We start from the raw sequence: 8,532 nt of genomic DNA, 5'->3' as shown, positions 1-8,532 counted from the left end.
GAAGTCCTCAGGATGAGAGACGAAACGTTTCTATATTTTTTTGCTTTGTTTTGTTTTTTTGAATGTCCAGAGGACCAGATTGAACTTTTTTGGATTTTTCTACCTGGATTATTGAGCATGCGTCAGGAAATACTTTAAACATTTTGAACACATTTAGGATACATAAAACTGAAAGCATGTAAGTTAATTATCATAAGGTACTTTAACCCTTCAGTGCCAAGAGCTCCCATTAGAACCAAAAATATGTTTATGTGTCTACGTAAAGTGTATATGTAATATGATGTTAGGCACAATGCAGTATATAGGCATGCACAATATATATATCAATTAACTTATCATCTAACATATGCACCTTATACAAACCGGATTCCAAAAAAGTTGGGACACTAAACAAATTGTGAATAAAAACTGAATGCAATGATGTGGAGAGGGCAAATGTCAATATTTTATTCGTAATATAACATAGATGACAGATCAAACGTTTAATCTGAGTAAATGTAACAATTTAAAAGAAAAATATGTTGATTCAAAATTTCACAGTGTCAACAAATCCCAAAAAAGTTGGGACAAGTAGCAATAAGTGGCTGGAGAAAGGAAACTGAGCATATAACGAACAGCTGGAAGATCAATTAACACTAATTAGGTCAATTGACAACATGATTGGGTATAAAAAGAACTTCTCAGAGTGTCAGTGTCTCTCAGAAGCCAAGATAGTAAGTGGATCACCAATTCCACCATTGTTGTGCAGAAAGATAGTGCAGCAATACCAGAATGGTGTTACCCAGCGTAAAATAGCAAAGACTTTTAAGTTATCATCATCAACCGTGCATAACATCATCAAAAGATTCAGAGAATCTGGAACGATCGCTGTGCGTAAGGGTCAAGGCCGTAAAACTCTACTGGATGCTCGTGATCTCCGGGCCCTTAAACGTCACTGCACCTCAAACAGGAATGCCACTGTCAAGAAAATAACAGAATGGGCTCAGGAATACTTCCAGAAAGCATTGTCAGTGAACACAATCCACTGTGCCATCCGCCGTTGCCAGCTGAAACTCTACAGTGCAAAGAGGAAGCCATTTCTAAGCAAGCTCCACAAGCTCAGACGTTTGCACTGGGCCAGGGGTCATTTAAAATGGAGTGTGGCAAAATGGAAGGCTGTTCTGTGGTCAGATGAGTCACGATTTGAAGTTCTTTATGGAACACTGGGACGCCATGTCATCCGGACCAGAGAGGACAAGGATAGCCCAAGTTGTCATCAACGTTCCGTTCAGAAGCCTGCATCACTGATGGTATGGGGTTGCATGAGCGCTTGTGGCATGGGCAGCTTGCATGTCTGGAAAGGCACCATTAATGCAGAGAACTATGTTCAGGTTCTAGAACAACATATGCTCCCATCTAGACGTCATCTCTTTCAGGGAAGACCCTTCATTTTTCAACACGATAATTCCAGACCACATTCTGCAGCAATCACAACATCATGGCTACGTAGGAGAAGGATCCGGGTACTGAAATGGCCAGCCTGCAGTCCAGATCTTTCACCTATAGAGAACATTTGGTGTATCATAAAGAGGAAGGTGCGACAAAGAAGGCCCAAGACGACTGAACAGTTATGCCCCTTTTCCACCGTCACGGCGCGGGTCGGATATTTCCGACTTGACGGGCGTTTGAGGTCTTTCCACTGTTCCTGTGACCGGCTCGCCTCCCTAAATTCTGGCCCGGCTTCTCAAGAGGTCCAAGCGAGCCGCGCCGTGACGTCAGAAACACTGTCGGTCACTGATTGGTTGGGGGGAGGAGTCTGTGGAGTCTTTCCAAACAACCCGATCCACCATTTTTTCTCTACCGCTTGCCATTAGCGATAACTCGAGGAGCGTATCTTTTAGTATTTTGAAGCTATACAACAACAATAATGTCAAAGCCGTGGTCAAATGCAGAAGTGCAGGTGGTGTTGTGCTTGGTGGCCGAAGAAAAAAGTCAAAGCGAGCTAGATGGAGGATTGGAGGGTGGTTTGGACACGACCACTGCTCTACTTGAATCATTTATAGAAGATGGTGAGTGTTTTCTAACTTTAAACATATTTTAAGTTACTCATCCCATCGGTTCTGAACGTTTTTAACTAACAAAAGAGGCTGACGCCATAATAGGACAACATCGGTGCTACGATGCTAAGCTAATTTGCATAAATGCTAACTGTCCTCCGGTCCCGTTTCTCACTGTATTTTATCCAGAACGTATTTCAGTGCGTGACGGTTCGTCTCTAAACTCCACATTAAACCCTCCAAGCCTCCCGGCTCCTGCTCCTGCTCCATCAGTGGAGTCTACACCTGACAGAGCTCCATCAGAGGAGTCTGCACCTGACAGAGCTCCATCACAGCCCACCTGCACCTCACAGAGCAGCACAACGCTGCAGCTTCTGTGCTCGGTAAGAACAGATGCAACATGTTCCACATCACTTTATTTGTGCCGATAAGGACTTGATTTATTTTATTTTTAAAGTAAAAAAATAATAATATGTTGAATAAATACTGAATTGGGATGAAATTATGTTCACAGGGTCCCAGTTACAGACAACAAAATGTAAAATAAAAACAGTAATAAGATCTAAGATAGGAAATAAGAAAAATATCAACTAAAAAACATCTACTAATAAAACACTAAGCACTAATAGCAGTAAACAATCAAAACAATACGTCAAACAGCAACATGAACTTGAGTTTGTGCAGCCTTATGAAGATCTAACCAGGATAATCATGTTGCTGCTGATCTGTTTCATGTTGCTGCTGATGTTTCATGTTGCTGCTGGTCTGTTTCATGCTGCTGCTGATCTGTTTCATGTTGCTGCTGGTCTGTTTCATGCTGCTGCTGATCTGTTTCATGTTGCTGCTGGTCTGTTTCATGCTGCTGCTGATCTGTTTCATGTTGCTGCTGATCAGTTTCATGTTGCTGCTGATCTGTTTCATGTTGCTGTGTTCATTCGTGCTCGTCTGCTCACACAGACTCATGTCTGTGCTGCTGTTCTGCGTATTGTGTTTAATGTTTTTATGCTATTAGTGCTTATCATATTTTTAGTTGATGTTTTTCTTAGTTCATATCTTAGATGTTATTACTGTTTTTATTTTACATTTTATTGTTGGATGTAACTGGGACCCTGTGTACATAATTTTGATCCACCACATGGACCACATGAGGTGCGAATGACAATAAAGAATATCTGTATCTGTATAATACTTTCTGATTCATATATCCATTATTATCATTTTCATTATTTTTAAATCAATTTATTTTTCATTTTCTTATTTGATCAGTTTCTTATTATTAATATATCTGTTATAGCTGTTAGCAGCACCTTTCTTTGTTTGATGCATTTATTCAAAAACAGTATGTAGCTTGAATTAACCACCTGTTTCTTCTTTCTGGTGAAGAGAAAGAGAAAAGAGTCCAGTAAAGAAAAGTCTTCTTTCATCACTGAATGAACATGAAGAACTGAAGCGGACACAGCAGGAACAACACTTGTGTCTTCTTCTGGATGAAGCCCGTGAGACGAGGGACACACAGATACACAATCATTAGTTGGACGCTGTAGTTTTTATTTTTCTACATTTTTCACTTCTTTTACTATTAAACAATTTTTTTTCTTAAGTGGTGTCCTTGAACATTAAATTTACTAAACAAATTTTACAATGTTAAGTGCAGATAGTGTTTGTTTAAATTCATACTGGAAGTTGAGAAGAATTTCCAGTTGCATTTGATCTTTAATGAATCCTAAGAAAAGATTACTAGAATCTGCTCAACTGTTATTATGTTATAAATGTTTTGTTCTAGGATGAAGTGAGACAAAAACAGTCAAAAATTCAGAAAGGACAGTTATTAGTGATCATTTATCAATTATCAGTTATCATTTATCAGTTATCATTTATCAGTTATCAGTTATCGTCCGTACAACTGTGGCCTGAGAGATTCATCTGAAAGTCCTGGTGCACCTTTTATTTGAACCTGCAGAGATTTGAACAGCTGATCTGAAGCAAACAGGCAGGAGTTCACCTGAACTGACCACTCCTGCTGTTTGATGGTCTCCTCCTTCACCATCCATCCATCCATCCATCCATCCATCCATCCATCCATCCATCCATCCATCCATCATCTTCTGCTTCAGGGTTGTGGGAGCAGCATCTTCACCAGGGAGGCACAGACATCAACAGCCTCCTCTTCAACTCTTCTAGGACCCCATGGTGTTCACAGACCAACTATTTATTAATTAATATCCTGATGCTGCTCAATAATCCAGGTAGAAAAATCTAAAAAGTTAAGTCTGGTCCTCTGGACATTCACAAAACAAACAATACAGTTTATAATAAATAAACAATAAATGTTTTTTGTTTGTTTGTTTTGTTTTTTGAATGTCCAGAGGACCAGACTTAACTTTTTTAGATTAATAAGTAATAAATTTGTTTTAATTTAATGAAAGACAAACATTTAAAATTTAAGTACAAAATTTAACCTAATTGTTTTCAAGTCTGTATCTTATTGTAAAATCAGTTTCAAAGATTACAGCACAGTGTGATGTTTTGTAATTTAACATGAACCTTGTGCATATCTGTAAATAATAAAAGTGAAGATATTTTTAATACATCTTTATTGTAAAAATCTATACTAAAATGTAAAACACATGGGTTTAAAGCAGCAGGAAGGCAGTAAGGTAGGATTATGAATCAGGTTTAAAAGTTACAGCTCATGAGGTACTCCATTAGAGCATGACATCTCTTCCACAACATCCTGTGACAAAGTCTTCAGGGTGTTCTTCTTCTAATACGTTTAGTGGTGGCTAGTAAGTAGCTTAAGGGAGCACTACCGCCACCAGGTGGTAAGACCAGTTGGATTCTAGTCCCCGCCTACAGAGCCGGTCCAGAAGTGTAAATGGAAACAACGAGACACGAGCCGATCTGAACCAACCCGAACTGACCTGATCCGCTCTGTGACGGTGGAAAAGGGGCATTAGAGGCCTGTATTAGACATGACTGGGAGAGCATTCCTATTTCTAAACTGGAGAAACTGGTCTCCTCTGTCCCCAGACGTCTGTTGAGTGTTGTAAGAAGAAGGGGGGATGCCACACAGTGGGGAAAAATGGACTGGTCACATCTTTTTTGGGATTTGTTGACGCCATGAAATTTGGAAACAACAGATTTTTCCCTTAAAATGAAACATTCTCTCAGTTTAAACTTTTCATCTGTGATTTGTGTTCTTTTCTGAATAAAATATTAGATGTTGGCACCTCCACATCATTGCATTCACTTTTTATACACAACTTGTTTAGTGTCCCAACTTTTTTGGAATCCGGTTTGTACATCATCTAACATGCACGCAGCATGCTACATACACACTTTACAGACACATCAACATATTGTGGCACTAATGGCACCTCATACGGTGCCTCTTCTGTAATGAAGTTTCTAAACTCAAGGAGAAACATTAGCAGCTTTATCCGACGTAGACAAACATTTCTGAGTAATCCAACATTTTCAGGCAGCTCATCTGGACAGTTAGGTTTTTTGCTGAAATGTTTCACCTTCCATCCAGAAGGCTTCATCAGTCAAGGAAACGACAACAAAACTGATTCTTCCCCCAAACAGCTTACTCCAAAGTGGAATAAACCAGTTTTGTTGGCTGACTGAAAATTGTAGGCTTGTATACCTGGATTATTGAGCATGGACTTTGTTGATTTCTGAGTAATGCTTTTTCTTTTTCAGGCGCTGCTCCTCTCATGCTAACCATGTTCAAGTCCAAGAAATACTTGCAGTAATAGTGTGCTAGTACATGTGGTAGGTTTCTAAGACAAGGTGAAACAGTGTAGGATAGAAGCACTGACTGAAACACTCCATCACAGATGTGCGAGTGTTTGTTAGTGAGTCCACACTGTCAACATAAATAAATACATTGTGCTGTTAGCCTGCGTTAGCTTGTAGCTACATCTGTCACTCACCGACCTGACGTCGCGGAACACTTTCTTCTTCTGTGATTTAACGAAACCTCCTCGCCTGATCCAACATGTATGTCCCCATCAGCTAGTCCATGTCAATGTTGTCACCGGTACCTCCAGATATTTTTAATTATTTTCGACTGTGCACCGTCCGTCTACGTGTTTATCTTTGGCTTGTTACTAGCGAGCCACGTCACTTCCGGTTGGTGCGGTAAATTGACGCAAGAGTAAAGCTGTGCGTCCCCGACAAGACTGCGGTTTTAAATATAACAATTATAATAAAACCAGACATAAATAACAAAGAATAATTGTTGTCTAATAACTAATGGTTACTTATAATTCATAGGCAAGTGTCATTAACCGTGTTTTAAGGTATTGTACTTTTTTAATGTCACATTTTACATGTTTTACGGTAAACATAAACGTGGACCAATGGGAAGTTTCCATGACTGACTGTCATTCACACAAGATCCCGCATTGTCTGCTGGGAAGTAGGCAATATGTCCGCCATCTTGGAGAGGTCGTCCTTCATATTTGGTTAAAGCAGAAGATGTCTCAGCACTTCGCAGCTTATTTCTGTTCTAATCGACGGACTGTTGACGTCAGGTCTCGGGGGATAACTTTTCACAGTAAGATGAACATATTATTGTTAGTATTTTGTGAATATAATATTACTGTACTGTATTTATGTCCACCAGCTGATGTCAGACTCAGAGTTTCTTTATTGTCATTCGCACCTCATGTGGTACATGTGGTGGAGCGAAATTATGTCCACAGGGTCCCAGTTACATCCAACAATAAAATGTACAAGAAAAACAGTAAAAACATCTAAGATATGAACTAAGAAAAACATCAACTAAATCAATCAACCTTTATTTCTACAGGTAAATCCCATTGAGCCTCGAGGACTCATTTACAAGAGAGACCTGATTTCAACAAAGAAAGATGACAACAATGGACAACAGCAACAACAATAAGCAGTTATAAAAACTCATACTACAGTTTTTTTTTTTTTTTAACAAATAGGATGGCTAAAAGGAAAAAGGTAACAAAACAAAAAACAGCTAGATTCCAAGACAAATGTAGAAAACTAAAAACAGGAACATGTCTGCATTGGACCCTGCCAGGAGTCCAACAGATTCTTAAAGACACTTAGAGAGGTCAAAGGTCGAGAGCTTCAAATCTACACTAAGCACTCATAACATAAAACATTGAACATCAGCACAAACATGAACATGAGTCTGTGAGCAGATGTGCACGCATGAACACATCAACACTGAAACAGATCAGCAGCAACATGAAACAGATCAGCAGCAACATGAAACAGATCAGCAGCAACATGAAAGTGTCTTCATGGACGATGTGTGTGAGGGTGGACATGTTTGGAGGTTGCTGTGTTGAAGCTCCATGGATCAGCCTCTCTGCAGCTCTCAGCACCTTCACTGAGCTGCTCTTGTTCTTCACAGGTAGAAGGTGGGAGCTCTCGTCAAATCATCATCTCCAGCATCATCTTGTTCATGCCAGGCTTTTCATCCACTGACCACACACACCTGCAAACATCAGGGGACCAGTTTAACACATCTGGAAGGAAACCAGTGAGATTTTAATACGACCAGTATGATATGATGTCATGTGGGGGAGTGGTGGAGCAGAGGTTACAAGATGGGCCTGTGATGGGAATGTCACAGGTTCAACTCCCGGTACTGTCAACATCAAAATGAGGTGGAAAAGGTGAAACACCCACACCTGCCTCCACCCTCATTGGCCCCACCCTGGTCCTCTGAGCAAGGCACTCAACCCCCACCACCTGCTCCTAAACAGGTCTCTCTTTAAAATGAGTTCTCGTGACTCAGTGAGTCGACCTGGATAAATAAAGATCAATGAAAAATAAAGTTTAAAATAGAAATACATCATGAGGCCCAGGTTGTGTGCGTGTGACGTGCACGTTCCTGAGTGTGTGTGTGTGACGTGCACGTTCCTGAGGTTGTGTGTGTGACGTGCACGTTCCTGAGGTTGTGTGTGTGACGTGCACGTTCCTGAGTGTGTGTGTGACGTGCACGTTCCTGAGCATGTGTGTGTGGCGTGCACGTTCCTGAGAGTGTGTGTGTGACGTGCACGTTCCTGAGGTTGTGTGTGTGACGTGCACGTTCCTGAGGTTGTGTGGGACGTGCACACTCCTGAGGTTGTGTGTGTGGCGTGCACGTTCCTGAGCGTGCACAGACAGAGCAGCTGCAGCTTTTGTTCACTTCCTGTAGTCCTGCAGTTTTCAAGCTGAAATGAAAAAGCATCATGAAAATGAACTTTACAGTCTCTAGTTACCTGTTCATAGAAACACATGGAGGTGTCTCACCTTGTGACTCACAATAAAATATGTAACTTTATGAACTCTAATGAACTTATAATGATGCTCCTACTCTCTTAAGGTGAACCCATGGTACCACACCATCTCTCTGTCGGACAGTCTGACCAGTTTGATCAGAATCCTCCAGTTTAAAATCCTCACTGCTCAGATGAATCCTCCTCAAAGATACTTCCTCCTCTTCCTCACATCTTGTTCTTTG

At 40.5% G+C, this 8,532-nt stretch overlaps 1 protein-coding gene across 1 annotated transcript in view; it reads right to left on the bottom strand.

Annotated features, from left to right (window-relative positions):
- syvn1 (synovial apoptosis inhibitor 1, synoviolin) overlaps positions 1 to 6,160 on the bottom strand; it is a 70,143-nt gene extending 63,983 nt beyond the window's left edge. The window contains exon 1 of the mRNA XM_037676038.1: positions 5,975 to 6,160. The gene's annotated coding sequence lies outside the window, so the exon portion shown is untranslated. The remainder of the gene's footprint in view (positions 1 to 5,974) is intronic.
- Between the last annotated feature and the right edge of the window lie 2,372 nt (positions 6,161 to 8,532).

This window comes from Nematolebias whitei, chromosome 4 (genome assembly GCF_014905685.2).
Source record: "Nematolebias whitei isolate Nwh7 chromosome 4, NemWhi1, whole genome shotgun sequence".
NCBI lineage: Eukaryota > Metazoa > Chordata > Actinopteri > Cyprinodontiformes > Rivulidae > Nematolebias > Nematolebias whitei.
Note: the sequence above shows the minus strand (reverse complement) of the source record. Positions and strands in the feature narration are given on the sequence as shown.